The 15,994-nt window shown below is 40.7% G+C and overlaps 1 protein-coding gene and 1 non-coding gene across 2 annotated transcripts in view; both read right to left on the bottom strand.

Moving 5' to 3' along the window:
* JAZF1 (JAZF zinc finger 1) overlaps window positions 1–15,994 on the bottom strand; it is a 327,118-nt gene that overhangs the window by 200,694 nt on the left and 110,430 nt on the right. The window lies entirely within an intron of this gene.
* TRNAK-UUU (transfer RNA lysine (anticodon UUU)) lies at window positions 2,111–2,183 on the bottom strand. Its single transcript has one exon. It is a non-coding gene; the product is annotated as a tRNA-Lys (tRNA).

The following is a 15,994-nucleotide window of genomic DNA, read 5'->3' as shown; positions in this document are numbered from 1 at the left end:
CCTCGTTTGAAAACGATGAAACCATTTGGCACGGCAGGAACTGTAGAAGTATTTTAACAAAGGGAAAAAAACCCTGGTCATCTCTCCAACTTCACAAGGAGAGCAAAGTAACCTGTAGTTTGTGTTACTTGAGATGACTTGAAATGCGGGACAGTCAGGATGTTAACATCAAACCTGCAAAAATCATGCTAAGATGCCCAGTCTTGGAATACAGGATACTCACAAAGATGAGAAATCATTTTTATCCAAAGAGAGAAGAACAAGTATGGAGACTTATTTTCTCTTTATTGTGGTAAAAAAAAAATACATAGCATTAATTTTTCATCTTAACCATCTTTAGGCATACAGTTTAGTTGTGTCAGACATACTCCCATTGTTGTACAACAGACTCTAGGATTTTGCTTCCTTTCAATACTTCAGACGCTTACCTGAATGATACCATCTTTGTCCATTTGTGACTGGTTTATGTCACTTAGCATAATGTCCTCGAGGTTCATCCACGCTGTAGCATGTGTCAGAATGTCCTTATTTTGAAAGGCTTAATAATATTCCATTGTATGTATAAACCACATTTTCTTTGTCCATTCATCTGTCAATGAACATCTGGGTTGCTTCTATTTTTTGGCTATTGTGAATAATGCTGTGGTGAATGTGGGTATGCAAACATCTCTTCAAAACCCAGCTTTCGATTCTTTCGGGTGTATGTCCGGGAACGGAATTGCTGGATCATGTGGTAATTCTACCTGCAGGTTTCTGAGGGAACTCCATACTGTTTTCCATCATGGCTGCATCATTTTCCATTCCTGCCCACAATGTACAAGGGTTTCAATTTTCCACACCCTCACCAAACGCTTGTTGCTTCGTTTTCTTTTTCTTTTTTTGATAGTTGCCATTCGAATGGGGGTGAGGTGACATCTCATTGTGGTTTTGACTTGCATAAATTTCATGATTAGTGATGTTGAGCATCTTTTCATATGCTTCTTGGCCATCTCTAATAGATCTTTGGGGAATGGGCTATTCAAATCCTTTGCCCATTCCTCAATCAGGTCATTTGGTTTTTTGTTGTTGAATTGTAGAAATTCTTTATATTCTCAATATTAGCCGCTTATGAGATATATAATTTGCAAATATTTTCTCCCATTCTAAAAGTTGCCTTTTCATTCTATTGTTTGTTTCCTTTGATGTACAGACGTTTTTAAGTTTGATGTAGTCCCATTTGTCTATTTTTGCTTTTGTTGCCTGTATCTTTAGTGTCATAGCCAAGAAATCATTGCCAAATCCAATGTCCTAAAGTTTTTCCCTGTGTTTTCTTCTAGGAGTTTTAGGTCTTCAATCTGCTCGAGCTGATTTTTAAAGGTAGACCAGGAACTCTAAAAATTACGTTGTCTGATATCAGAACACATTCCTGAGAGAATCAATTCACTACATCTGACATTCATTATGCTTTCAACTCTAGGTTTCTAAATTAAATGGACTGATGTGGCTGAGACTATCACAATTACAGTTAGGAAGAAATACTCTTTTTCAGGCATACATTCAGGAAAAATCAAAGAAGTTTATTCTGCTAGCCTGCAAAATAAAATAGTACACAAAACAGTACTTTCATATCTCCTATCAATGGCAAAGTATCCCAGAGATCCAAATATCCTGTAATCCTAAAATATAGATTGCAACAGATAAGAGTTTGAAATGAAACAGCTTTTTAGACTTTCATCACACAACCAACTGAGTTTTAAGCAAAGGAGCGGAATGGAGTGGGAAGAACTGGAGAGTGCTGAGAAGACTTGGGCTGAATCTATCCACAGGTGGGAAGATGCTAGCAGGGCTTTGTGGGACCCTCCCATCCTCATTTTTCCCACCCAACCCTCAATCACAGCAATTTTTTTTAATCTGTTCAATCAGGCAGAAATAAAAAGGACAAAGGCAAATCACTCCTGTTTGAGCCCCTCTCAGGATTAAAATTCAGTTTCTTCAATTAGGGGAGGAACCAACGTAATTCTTCGTTCTTCTCCAACTTCTCACATATGCCTTCCCAAATATAACTTCCCAAGTCCATTTTGAGTTCTTTTTTTTTTTTTTTTAAAGATTTTGTTTTTAAGTAAAATCTCTACACCCAATGTGGGGCTCGAACTCACAACCCCGTGATCAAAAGTCGCATGCTCTACCAACTGAGCTAGCCAGGCACCCCTTGCCAAGTCCATTTTGAAAAGTAAACGTGCCATAAACTGACTAATAAGGGAAAACTAAAGTTTCAAATACTATTTGCCCCAGGGTACATATTCCTAAATACACTTAATTACGCAAAATACTACTTTGATAATCAATGCTATTTATCTAGAAGGCCTTTCCTATTTGCCTTGACATAAAACTGACCGCACAGTAGTTAATAAAAGTTGAAGAACTACAACTTAAAAGAATCTATCCTTTAAAATTTGACCAAACCCAGTGGTCTTTTATAACAACTGTTACAAAGCTTTTTAACTAGTTGATGGCAATGCCATAATCAGCAATGAAGCAAAAATGGGTCCCTTCCTGTGTGTAAAGAGAATGCCGTACCATCACTTGGAGAAGGAGAATGACCAACTGCACCATGGTTGAGGGCCCCCTGCCCCCCACCCCCAGTCACACCCGAGACTCAGGGACCCCTCCCCCTAGTGCACTGCTGACAGGATCTCTATTTGTGGTTTGTTTGGGTATGTTCTGGCCACACTAAAACGACTTGTAAATATTTCTACTGCTTCCCTTTAGGGAGACCCAAGGCTTGGTATAAAATGTGATTCTCTCATGCTTGGGGCCATTAGGGTAAACTTGCTTCGTGTATCCCACTTAAAAAGTTAACTCAGGAAGAGGCGCAGACTCTGGTAGACACAGTCTGCCTTTCTTCCTGCTGTCTGGTTAATGTAGCAACTGGCTGCTCAGGAAGGAAGGGGAGGGAGATGGACGGCAGAGCTGAAAAGACCGCTGGTTGGCGCAAGGTAGGATTTACCCCACAGACTTGCCCACCACCCTTCCCTGAAACAGGCTACAGCAAATGGTGCCCACGCTGCATTTTGAGTTAAAAGTCCAGTATAGGTGCTGGCAATGTCCTATATCTCAATCTGGATGGTATCCACCCAAGTTTATATGTGATACGCTTTTGTAAAAATTAATGGGATACACTTAGGATTTCTATATTTGATGTCAATAAGACTTTGAAAAATTAAGTTTTAAAAGTTCCTAATATAGACTTAATAAATAACAGGGGATGGCATCGATTCATTCTCTTTGGGTTTTTTCTTCACTAAGCTTTTGCAATGACCTGACCTCTCCAAATTCCAGTCTCTCTTCCCTTCCAATATCCTTTACGTGGCACTAACATACTAAAAACTTCCTAAAATCCAGACCTGGTCAAATCACACCCCAGGTTAAAAAAAAAAAAATCATCCCTGTGTTGTTTTGTTGATTTCAGTTGCTCACGGGCTGTAAACTCCCCAGCCTGGCACTCAGGCTGCCCACTCCTCACCCAGGGTCAGCCATGTGTGCTGGCCCAACGCACTCCCGGGCGGTTGTCACTGAGCCTATCCTCGGCAAATTTCCGACCCTGCACTTTGGTGAATGTTATTCCTTCTCCCATGCTTCCATCCCTGCCCACATTTCCATCTCTGACTGTGAAAACCCTATCTGTTTCTTTCCAGATTCCTCCAAATGGATAATATAATAATACAGCGACAAATACTTATTATGTTTGTTAGTCAATAATGCTTTAATACTTTTTATCACATAGAATATAAGCTCCACAAAGCCAGGACTCATTTTATCCACTTGTGTATCCTATGGGCATGGAACATAGTAGGTACACAATGATTATTTACTGATTTAATAACTTTGATGATTAAGAGCCTGTTTCCCAGACGCTGTGCTTTACACATATCATTTCTATTCCTGAAAACACCCTTGCGATGTGTAGAATACAAGCCCTACAATCTACATGAGGAAACTAACGCTCAGACATGTCCGTGAACTTGCCCGAGGCCTCCCAGCTCAGAGTAGTCTGGCTTCAATATTCTCTTCCTTCGAATTCTCCAAAAACAACGCACCCCCAACTGTGGTGTGCATCTTCTGCCTAAGACTGCAGTTCTGGAAAAGGCTGTCCTCTCCTGCGAGTTTCCATTCTTTATGAGCAGAGAGAGTATTTGCCCCTCACAGGACCTCTGACGCACCCAGCCCAGAGCTCCACCATGAGCGACGGGCCTCCTTAAATATCTAGGCAGTCACTGAATGGCAGATGATAAGGGGGGTGGAGAGAGTAGGATTTAGACAGTCTCTCTCAAAGAAAACATTTTTTTAAAAGCCGGAGCACACAAAGTACATTAAGTGAGCACTAATTAGTACAAGAAGGCAAGTTAATGAGCAAAAGGAGGCCGTTCACACCACGTGTACAGGACAGTAGAGCACAGCTCCACGTTAGATGGGGCTCCTGGGAATGCAAGTCTTTCATGTATAAAAATGAACTGCAAGCCTCACAGGGCAACCATACATTGAAGGCAGCTTATTTGCTTGTACTGTTTCGGGGAAAAAAAAAAAAAAAAACAACTGTTTAGGCTGGACTGGAAGTATTATCCTAATGTAAGCATGAAATTTCACAGAAGAAATCATTCCAAACATTTTACTCCGTTTACACGTCTACCGTATCACAAGGGCCAAACTAGTGGATTAAACTAAAATCCAGCGCAGCTCGTGAAATCAAGGAAGTCCCCCCCGCTTTATCCATGGACAAGGCTCAGGTTACCATGTGGCAGTAAGCAGCGTGGCCGTGCACTCCCCATCTGTCTTCCTTACCCTAACCATTCCTGCTGCGCACTCCTGCCACTTCCCGCGTCTGCGTCCCCTTGCCTCCACACTTACGGGGGTATTTCGGGCACACCCATCTCTAATGTGGGGACTGCCTATACCATCCTCTATTAACAGATACCTATACAAAATGTTTTGTGCTTTTAAGGGATAAGATTTTAAGCTGCTATTCTAGAACATGCCAAAATGTTAAGTCACTAAAATCATTCTGGAACACTTGAAAAAAAAAAATCACACTAAGTTGGCCATTTTTCTCAATTTCTCAACAGTGGACAGTGCGATTGAAGCTAGTCCACACTGTGACCCTCACCACTGAGATCATTTCCAGCCTTTTTCCAATTCTAAGTAAGCCTGTAAGGCTACACGTTTCTAAGGACCATTCAGCCGTACCCCACAAGTTTTGATATGTAAATGTTTTATTATTTCTAAATATTTTATCATGTCTGTACTCTGTGCTTTGTCTTGTGATGTATCTGAACGCATGCTTCATAATTTCCAAACATGGGGTTTTTTCTAGTTAACTTTCGTTACAGAGTGCTAACTGAATTACAGACTATTTGGTTTGTACGATGCCAGTCCTTTTAACTTGTTGCAAGTTGCTTTATGGTGCAATTTTCTTAAATATTTTATGTGCCCTATAAAAGTATGTATTCTTCAGATGTTGGATACAGGGTTCTTTCTATGTCTTTTGCATGATGCTAAGTGCTGTGTTCATTGTGTTACTCATTTTTTGCCTCCTGATCTACCAACTGAGAGAGAGAGAGAGAGAGAGAGAGAGAGAAAGAATATGTTAAAATCTCCTCCAATGATAAAGGGCTGTTTTATTCTTCCTTGTAATTTCAATAATTTTTTAAAGATTTTATTTATTTATTTGACAGAGAGAGACAGCCAGCGAGAGAGGGAACACAAGCAGGGGGAGTGGGAGAGGAAGAAGCAGGCTCATAGCGGAGGAGTGTGATGTGGGGCTCGATCCCATAACGCCGGGATCACGCCCTGAGCTGAAGGCAGACCCTTAACGACTGCGCCACCCAGGCACCCCTCAATAATTTTTACTTTATATATTTCGAAGTCATCATATTAAGGTATTAAGTGTATGAAAGCTTAGAATTGTTTTATGTTTCTGGTAAATTGTACCTGTTATGATCTTCTTTATCACTAATAATACTTTTGCCTTAAATTCTATTATTAATATACCAGCTTTCTTCTAATAGGACTCTGGTGTATAATTTTACCTACTTTTACTATGGATGTAGTTGTGATTCTTTTAGTAAACAGCATATTGCTAGAATTTCTAAAAATCCAGTCTGATAATCTTTATCCCTTAGCTAGAATAATTTGTCCATTTACACTTAATACTATTATATTTGAATTTGCTTCTATCATCTTATTTTGTCCTATTTGTCTTATCCATTCCTATGTTTTTTAAATGTTTTGGATTGATGAACTATTTTATTTCTTTTTTGCTTCCTCTACTGGTTTAGAAGCTAAACACCTTGTTTAGCTTTATTGGGTGATTATTCTATAAATAGTGAAATGTATACATAATGTATCTAAATTTTAAATCTAATTTCAAATTTTAAAACTCAAATTTTATTGATTTCTTCACCTTCCTCTAAAATAATAGGTTATAGTCACTTCACGACTGATAGTGCTATGTTGACACATATTTTGTTTATTTTTTAAGTTCATAATATAAGACAGTTAATGCTGGTTCATATTTACTCATACATTTACTACTTTCTTTGTTTTTTGCTCCTTTTAAAAATTCTGATATTTTTATTTGAAAGCTCTTTCCTTCTGTGCAAAGTTCATACTTCAGAAACTCCTTTTGTGAGGCTCTGATGACACATCTTTTCTCACTCTAAATGTTGCTTTGTTTCACCCTCATTTTTGAGAAATAGAGCTAGCTGGGCAGAATCACAGACTATGATTTTCCTGCTTCTATCATTGCTGTATTAAACTGCTGAATTTTTCCTTTGAAAACTATCATTTCTGACTACTTAAGACCTTTGTCATGGCATTGTGCAGTTTCACTATGTCATATCTACTTATGGACCTCTTTTAAGGAAATTTAATATGGCTTGCAATTTGCTGGGTGTCCTGAATCTGTGGCCTGATCTCTTTCATTTCTGCCAAATTCACTGTTCTCCTTCTCTCTTAGCCTTTCTTCTGTAGTTCCCCTCTTTCTGTCCCATAGTACTATGTTCTGAACATTAATTCACTCTTCTTTACCAGTTTATTAATTCTCTCTTCAATTCTGTCTAATCTGTTAATAAACTGCCTCTTAGGCTTTTAATTTCAGTAATGTATTTTTTTATTTATATAAATTATATTTGCCTCTTTCTCAAATTTTCCTTGTCATAGTAATAGTCTTGCTCCTTAGACATACTTTCAATCTCTTCTTTCATTTTTATTATTTATTTATTGGGGTAGGGGGAGAGACTGAGAGAGAGAGGGAGAGCAAGAAGGAAGCAGACTCCCTACTGAGCAAGGAGCTCAACGCAGGGCTTGATCTCAGGACCCCAAGATCATGACCCGAGCCAAAGGCAGACACTTAACCGACTGAGCCACCCAGGCGCCCCCTTCTTCCATTTTTAAACACAGAAAACACACTTATTTTATCTATTGTGCCTGATAAATTCAATATCTAAAGTCCTTGCAGGTTGATTTTGCTGACTCCTTCATGATGATGTATTTTCTTGTGTTTTGTGATTTTTTTTTCTTAATGTGAGCTAACATATTTTAGAAACTCTGTGAGGGTTCTTAATGGTCAAATTAAGGGGAATTCCTCCACAAAGAATCTGCATTTGCTTCTGCTAGGTGCTGGGAGAGACTACCAACCTTAGTTAAATGTCTTTCTGACCATCTGGCTAATGTGAATTCTAGCTGTAAATCCATGAACTGTCTTGAGGTTACAAATTTTCTGAATTTTATGTTTGTTCCACCACATAGTGTTAAGGTTCAAGATAGAAAATTTTCCTTGGAAGAACCTGGGTTTTTGTTACCCTAGCTCACATTACCGAGAGAATGTAGCTTAAGGGTTCTAGCTCCATAAAGGGAGGAGGCTTTTGCTAATTACATTAGTCAACTTGGGTGGGTCCAGGGTTTTGTCTTCTGTGGCCCAGGAGGCTATGAAAACCTTAGAGCAAGATTAAGGTTAAGTCAGGCTGCCATGCTCAGCTTAACTTTCTGGGTTTCCAAATGTCACTTACTATTTAACATCTGAGCCATTCTTCCGTGTCATATCAGGTAAGCAGTGTACTGAAAAATAATCCATTCCATCAATCCTGTGGGCCGTATGGTATATAGGGGGTCAGAATGAGAGCTCTGAAACCAAAATGCCTAGGTTCAAATTCCTGCACAGTACTTAGTAACTAGGTAGTCTTGGGAAGTTTTTTCAGTTTCTGCCTCAGTATCCCCACCTGTAAAATGGGAATAAGAATAGTATTTGCCTCATATGAAGGTTTTTGTGAGGATTAACTGAGTTAATACATATAAAGCACTTAGAACATGCCTGGCCACAGACAGCACTCGAAAGAAATGTTGCTCTCATTATCATTACAGTTAGATGTGAGTGCCATGCTGAGGCCCTACAGTGCAGATGCTGACTCTGCTCTGTAATATAGTTCCCTTCTACTACCATCTTGTAAAAATCAAGTTCCGTAAAAGGTAACTTTACATTAACGTTTTGGCAAATGCATTCATTTTTACGAAACTTCTAGTTAAGAAAATATACAATACACATAAAAATATATATGATAATGAATGGCAGACACACTTCACTGAACATTCCTATTTATCCACTCTTATAATTTAAGAGAAAGCACAGTGAAATTAAAAGGCGTACATTTTAAAAACCCAAAGAGTAATTTTCATGATGTCTAATGGACAGAGCCAGCTGCTGCCATCAGGTGTAAAGGTGAGCAACTATGTGGCAGGTTGATATGTGTGGCCGGGGGCTTGTTAAATAGGGTTATCCTTTGTTCTTCTTAAGCTTTATGAGATAGAGACACACAAATAAGAGGCATAAGAGTTTTCAAGTCCAGAGTGGCTGTATTTAGAGGTGAAAAGCTCATATATTACAAATTATATAAAAGGCACATACTATGCAGTCTTTAATCTTTTAATAATCAGAGAGATCGTTTTGTAAGACAAGTATTTCATGATTTTAGTATGTGCTCCTTTTAAAAATAAAGTATCAAAATCAATCTATCATGAACTCAATTTTTAATTGAGTACCCAGCTTACACTGCCAGCACTGATGGGATCTTTCAGTTACAAAGTACAGAGTGAGTCCTCAAACAGAAATCAGTTCCTTTTGATTTATCACTGTTCTTAACGACAACAAAACAAAACATCCCTGACTAAATTGGAATTTGGGGTTGTGCCAGTTATCAGCTTATCATGGCTCAATTCCAAATTCACCCTTTAACACCTGCTCTGTGATAATGAACTAGACTAAGCATTTCTTCTTTACAGTGACTTCAATATTAGGCTTTGTCAGTAGAGGGCGCTGCAGGGACACTGCAGTGGTTCCAGCATACTGTTTTTGCATCTTGGTCCCTCAGCACTGCACACAGAAGAGAACATCTGGTGATGCTCTGTGCTCCAGGCAGGAGTCCAGAACACACAGTCCTTCAGTGACCATGCAGGATTGTTCTGGGCCCAGTAACCACCTCCCCACAGCCCTGCTACACGCTGCACACTGCAGTTCTTGTACCCACAGCTGTACCCCAATTCCCTTGGCACGTTGGCCATCAGTCTCAGCTTGCCTGTGCCCGGAGTGTTGTTTCCTGCTAGTCTAGCAACTGTGGGGCAGCAGTAGCCCACATAACCTACAACCTTCCTGCCATCCCAGTGGGCTGTGTCCACACCCTTTCCAGTGGGGTATGAAACCCAGCCATGAGGAAGGGCCCCCTTCCAAGCCTGTGCTTCCTTGGGGACTCTTCTTCAGCTCCAGAGGAGCCTTTGGTATTCTCTTTACATTCTATGGTTACTCTCCTATCTCAGCTCAGTAATTCTTTATTTTAGATTTTTTTATAAGTAATCTCTACACCCAATGTTGGACTCGAACTCACAACCCCAAGAGTTCATCCCCCAAGAGTTGCGTGTTCTACAGACTGAGCCAGCCAAGCAACCCAATAATTCTTTATTTTAAATGTTCCCTATTTGAATGATGGTGTAGTTTCTGTCTCCTGTTCGACCCAAACTGATACAGTGCTTGACTCTGCAATTCTAAATTCGTATAGGCATGCATTCTTTTCTGATCATACACCACTCCCTCTATCGAGTCAAAAAATCTTTTCATGTACATTACAGCTAAAATGTTGGCCAACCATACTCTTCACATGTTCTGAAAATCCCTGAATGATGACAGGGAATATCTTCCAAGCTTATGTTATCCTTTTCTTATATATGAAAGAATTCCAAGCTTAGCACCTCACCTACCCAAGGATTTCAAGTCAAATTAATTATTTCATCCTCTTTATACACCCTGGCCTCTCTTCCTTTCACAAAGAAGGGATGGTCTTTTGTTCATAATTTCAAAATAACAAATAGAAGATTACACCATGCCTTATTCTAAAGCATCTTATTTTGACAGGAATTTGCAGCTCCTAACCAGTTCCTGGGCAACAACGTGCAACTAAGATACTACAAGTCATTTAAGAGTATGGGCTATTTGTCCATTTATTCACCATTCTTTGAGGGTCCAATATGAGACAGATCCTAAACCAGGTACTATGGCATAAAAAGATGAATGAGGCACAGTCCCTTCTGTTCAGCGGGGTAGGACCAGAACAAAGGTGAAAAGCGATGCCTGGCTGGTTCAGTCAGTGGGGCATGTGACTCTTGACCTCGGGGTTTTAGGTGCGAGCCCCACATTGGGTATAGAGATTACTTAAAAATAAAATCTTAAAAAAACACAAAAGAACATAGGTGAAAAAAAGAATGAAAAAGAAGGGAGACTTAGCAGTGAATGATTAAAAAGCACCCCCAAAGAATCACCCTTGTGATCATTGTTCAACAGTATTAAACCTCTCTTAAGTATTAACTGAACACTCATACGCTCAGGGGGGAAAAGGATCAAATATCTTTGAGAGGAAAAATGTACAAAGTTCCATCCCACATCCATTTGGAAACAGATTCTTAAGAAGCTGAATTAAATTAAAGAAGAAAACAAAACCACCTACAACATAGCAGTTACTGTACACAAACTGGAAGAGAACCCGCGGTGTTTCTTTCGTGGTATTTCTCCAAATCCCTTGGTAAGGAAAACAAGCAGAGAGCGAGGATTACAACATTTTTTAGGACATCCAATTCACCAGCATGCAAATAACTTGACATTTTACAACTGTACTTTCAGTAACATTTGCGATTCCCTCAGTAAAGAGTTTCCAATCTATATGCCTCTCTTTGACACGTGAGGGTGGCCTCAAGAAAGGCCACGGTCTGAAAATCATCGCAACGGAATTTGAAATGTAATGAGCTGCATCTCGTGTCTCCGTAGAGAGCTTCAACAGGACTGCAAGAAATGTTCTCTTCTTTCTCCCCCAAAATAATTCTAAAAGGTCACACCAGTCTAATAGTGATAAGTAACTGCCAACAATTTTTTAAATTAGGCAATCTTACAATTTTTTAAAAATAGAAATGACTGAGGCAAGCAAAATTTATATGCATCAAGAAAAACCAAAGACACAAAACTAATACCCCTCAATGACCAGAAAAATCTGGCCATATGGTCACTTATTTCCATCTTTTAATTTTAAGTCCGTTAATTTCCCACAAAAATATAAACATATTTCAACCAACAGCATTTTCTACCTTAACCAGCCAGGAGGAAACCAGCATAAAATTTAAAAGAAGTAAACTACATAAAAAATACTCGGTAAGTGGGGCACCTGGGTGACTCCGTCAGGTAAGCATCAGACTTCAGCTCAGGTCATGATCCGGGGTCCCATCGAGCTCCACAATGGGCTCTGGGCTTAGCAGGGAGTCTGTTTCTCCTTCTCCCTCTTCCTCTGCCCCTCCCCCACTCATGTGAGCACTCTCTCTTTCCCTCTCCCTCTCAAATTTAAAAAACCTTTAAAAAAATATTATATAAGCAAATGCTTTTTCCATTCTTATTCCACCATGTGAAGAGAAAGCAACATTTATGGAAAGCGATTATTAACTAGAAAAGAATGAAGAGAGATACAGTCCTACTTATCCCCCACTTAGTAAAGAACCAGTTTTTAAAATGAAAAGATAAAGCAATGCATTCCAAAAAGTGGTTGCAAAAGAAATTCTGTAAATTTTCAAACAAACCTAATGACAGTTGAGAAAACAAACTGTCAGCAACACTCTAGTTAAACAGTGCTTCCCCATACCTCACATCTGCCAAACAAAATATCATAAATGTGGGATAAAACAGAAAGAGATCTTACCATCTAATTCAGTCTCGTTTGACAGATTTTGAAATCAAAGACCAAATAAAAATATTTTTTTCCCCTAAAAACTGCTGTTACTGGTGTTATGAACAGGTGGAAGAAATAGGGTGCCATTTGACAGGTGCTAGGAGATGATGTAACCTTCACAATTTCTTGACCAGCCTAATGGGATATCTGAACTGGTCCCATTAGAGAATCGTTCTATTCGTTCTATGCATCAGATCTAAGAGTCTGGAAGTCAGGAGGGCATTTACAGATCACTGGCCTAAACTCATTCAAGGAACATATCTCAATTACATTTAGGTTAAGCTCTTTTAGGGAAATGACTGTGTCCCTTGGCCTCCAGAACCCCAGAGAGCCTGGCAGACAGTAATAACCCACAAATCGATTGTAGTGTTGGTGAAAATGGCCAAAGAATCAGTCAGATGGCTTTATCCCTGAGCACTGATTTAGAATCCTCTGGGAATAAGACTCTGGAGAGGTTGTTTTTAATAGTAGGAGGGACCAGAAGGGAACCCCAGAGGCATAGCTTGGAATTCTTGCAAATATAAGCAGAGTGAAAGAAAGCTCCAGGTAGAGGATGGGCGAGGGAAGCCGGGAACGTGCCTCAAGAGAGCATTCTGGAAGGTGAAATGAGGGAATGGAAGAAACACGCTTTGTTTATTGCACAATGTTTCCCAGACCTCCCCTGCCAGTGAGCAGACCGTAAATGTCACTATCCTGTCCCAACATGTGCTGTTAAGTCAGTGCAAGATGACTTAAAAATGTTGCAACTATGTTAAAAAGATTACCAAAGATGTTTTAATTCTTAAAATCTTGTTAACTAGGTTAGTAAAATCAAAACTGTTTAATGTGATAGCTGAAAGAAAAAGAAGAATCACCAAAACATCTCATGACTTTTTTTTTCCCTAAGAAATTGTGTTTTATAAGTCCTCCTATTTGTCCTTCTTTTTAAATGGGAAAAAAGCAGAGAAAATAAAATTACAACATGTTTTATTTTTGTGTTAGCTATACAGCCTGGGGCTATTTTTTCTTTCTCTTTCTTTCCAAACAACATACCTTTTAGATCTGACACAAAAGACAGAAAGGAAAGAGTTGAGCTCCATCAAGCAAATTTTTACTGGTGACAAAAATACTGGACCAGATGGATTGTACACTTGCCAAGAGTGCAGTTAAATGTCCACGGGAGGACTGCTAGCATCAGCATGGAACATGCTAGTTCTTCTATCTCTGTTTTTGTTTTTATTCCGCCAAGAACCAAGGGTTTAGAGATGCTGAGGAAATGACCCCCAGGCAGTTTCAGTCTCTTGTTTAGCACATTACCTAAGTGTTAACACCTTAGCTGCGTGGCATTCTAACGCCAACAGTCCCAGAAACAAATTCCGAGGCTACAGAATTTCACCAGAGGTATTTCCAAAACTGGATACTTGCTAAAAGAACGCCGGGAAGGCTCGGACACAGGCAGGTCAGGGCTGGGAGTGAGAAAGCATCCACGACCAATGATGGGAGATGTGAGACCAAGATGGCTCCCTTCCAGTCCTGCAGGACTCCTGTGCTCTTGGGCTGTGACTCTCTGAGCACACACGCAACACTCTCCAGAGGACGGCCGCGCTGACTGATTTCGTTCTTGTTGTTTTAAGACTCTAATTGGGAAAACCAGTTTGTGATTCCATTTTATGACCTGAAGAGATGAATGGCCTTTTTAAGAAAGGCTTTCCCCCAAAACCCTACAGAATCCATCCAAACGATGCCTCCACTCATCCAGAGCCAAGAGAACCAGCAAGTACCTCCAGAATCGTGGCGCAGCTCCAGATCGCATTCCAGACGGATCTCCTGCCAGTTAACTCCTTGGCGCCTGCCTCACCCTTGAGCGTGAGGGCCTCTGACAAGCGGCTGCCATCCATCCCCAGCTACGTGAAAACACCCGGACGAAATCAGAGGAGACAATGCTGGAGTCTGTGTCCCCAACAGCAAACGAAGCCGAGCTTTATCATTTACCCAGCCCGTGGCAGAGGGAGGCAGAAAAGGCTGAGTTCAAACAAAATTGAATAGGGAGAACCATCACTCAAAATGTCTCCCTGCCACTTTAGTGTTGTCTGGAGGGAAGCTCCCAGGGGATGGTGAGCGGGGCACGAGCAGGACTGAACGCTGCTGTTTCCGGTTGTTGAACCTGTGGACTACCGCTCCCTCGGTTGGCAAATGCGGCTATGCCCGCATCCCCGAAAGAATCCCTTGCTGCTCCTGCCCTTTCCCTGGGGGCACCTCAGCCTCCCCACAGTCCTGGGGACCTCCACACTGAGACTCCAGCCAGCCTCTCACCAGGGGCTGCCCACACCGTGCCAGGCATTAGGTAATCGGATGACTGCCTCCCGGGGAACTCTGGAGGACAGGTGATGGAGCACGGGTCAGGCAAACCTTCTCTTGTTTCCTCCTTAGCTTCACAAAATGGAAAAATAAAATAAGAAGGGAAATTGGGTTTTGGTCACTTAGACAAACATAATGAATTGGAATCAAGTAGGGAAATCAGGGTCAATTCGTGAAATCTCAGTGTAGAAAAGGTTGGAAGGGGCGTACAGGTGCTCTGCCCAATCTGCAAACTTTACAATCACCTGCTGGTCAGCTTTGGCCTCCGTCTCCTGGTCTAGCGGTCCCTCCCCTGCCTCATTCTGCCTCTCCTGAGTTACCTACTTTTAAGACAAACTACCTGTATGACTTTCAAGTATGCTAGAAACTGGGCTAGGAGTAAACAATATGAGCTGCTCTTCCATTAAAATAAAAGAAGGATCTCTAACCAGCATGCAGTTGATCAGTGAACACTCTTAAGTTTTGTGATGTGTGCAAAATGAATTAGTTCCTTTAAGTTAAACATTCCTCTTGTCATATTAATTATACTATTTACCTAACTAATAAAATCTTTCCTAAATTGCCTTAAGGCACACTTCCCCACAGACCTTGCCAGTGTGATCCCAGTGCCCGACTGCTACAATGCCATTAATGAAATTTAACTCAACTCTAGCCAGGGCCGCAAGAAATTCTCACGAGCAGGATTAAGTACAGAAAACGCAGAGGTGACAATTTCAGGTTTCGAGATACCTATCCATACAAGAACATAAAACACAGAAGTAACAGGACTTAGAAATGTCACTTTTAAAAAAAAAAGGAGAGAAAAAGAAAACATGAGTCATCGATAAACAATCTGTTGACAATTTTGTTTAAAACCATCCAAAGCGTTTTGGGGTATTAACGATTGCCCATATTTTCCCTTGGAACTGCAGAGAAGCTGGCTCTGGTAGCAAAGACAGATGGCCCAGGCCATTAACTGAGTCATCCCTGTCTATGGTTTCAAAATGCTGTCTGATATCATGGCAACCGCTCACGAATGAATGTCACACAAAATGTGATCAGGGCCTCCGCTGGGGCAGTCCCACGGGATCAACTCCATTTCTGAGAGGTTCAGGGCTCTGGAAATCAGGCCTCCGTTCACAGATTCTCAGAGCAGGGAGAACTTGAACGCCCCCCAACCTGCCCTCCGCACAAGGCAGACATCGGGACAGAGTCCCAGCAACAGAACCAACAGCAGAGAACAGAACCAGGCTCTCTGGGTTCCTAGGCTCAGGGCCTTTCCTCTCCTCTCCCTGCCTCATCTTTCCCCGTGAAAGCTGAAATCACTCACCACTCAGCTGTTTTCACAAGGAAACCCATGCTTCATGACTATGTTATTTTTTAATCTGGAGATC

Source organism: Ursus americanus, chromosome 3 (assembly GCF_024610735.1).
Source record: "Ursus americanus isolate L20-20 chromosome 3, mUrsAme1.1.p, whole genome shotgun sequence".
Taxonomy (NCBI): domain Eukaryota; kingdom Metazoa; phylum Chordata; class Mammalia; order Carnivora; family Ursidae; genus Ursus; species Ursus americanus.
This window is presented reverse-complemented; position numbering and strand designations above follow the sequence as displayed.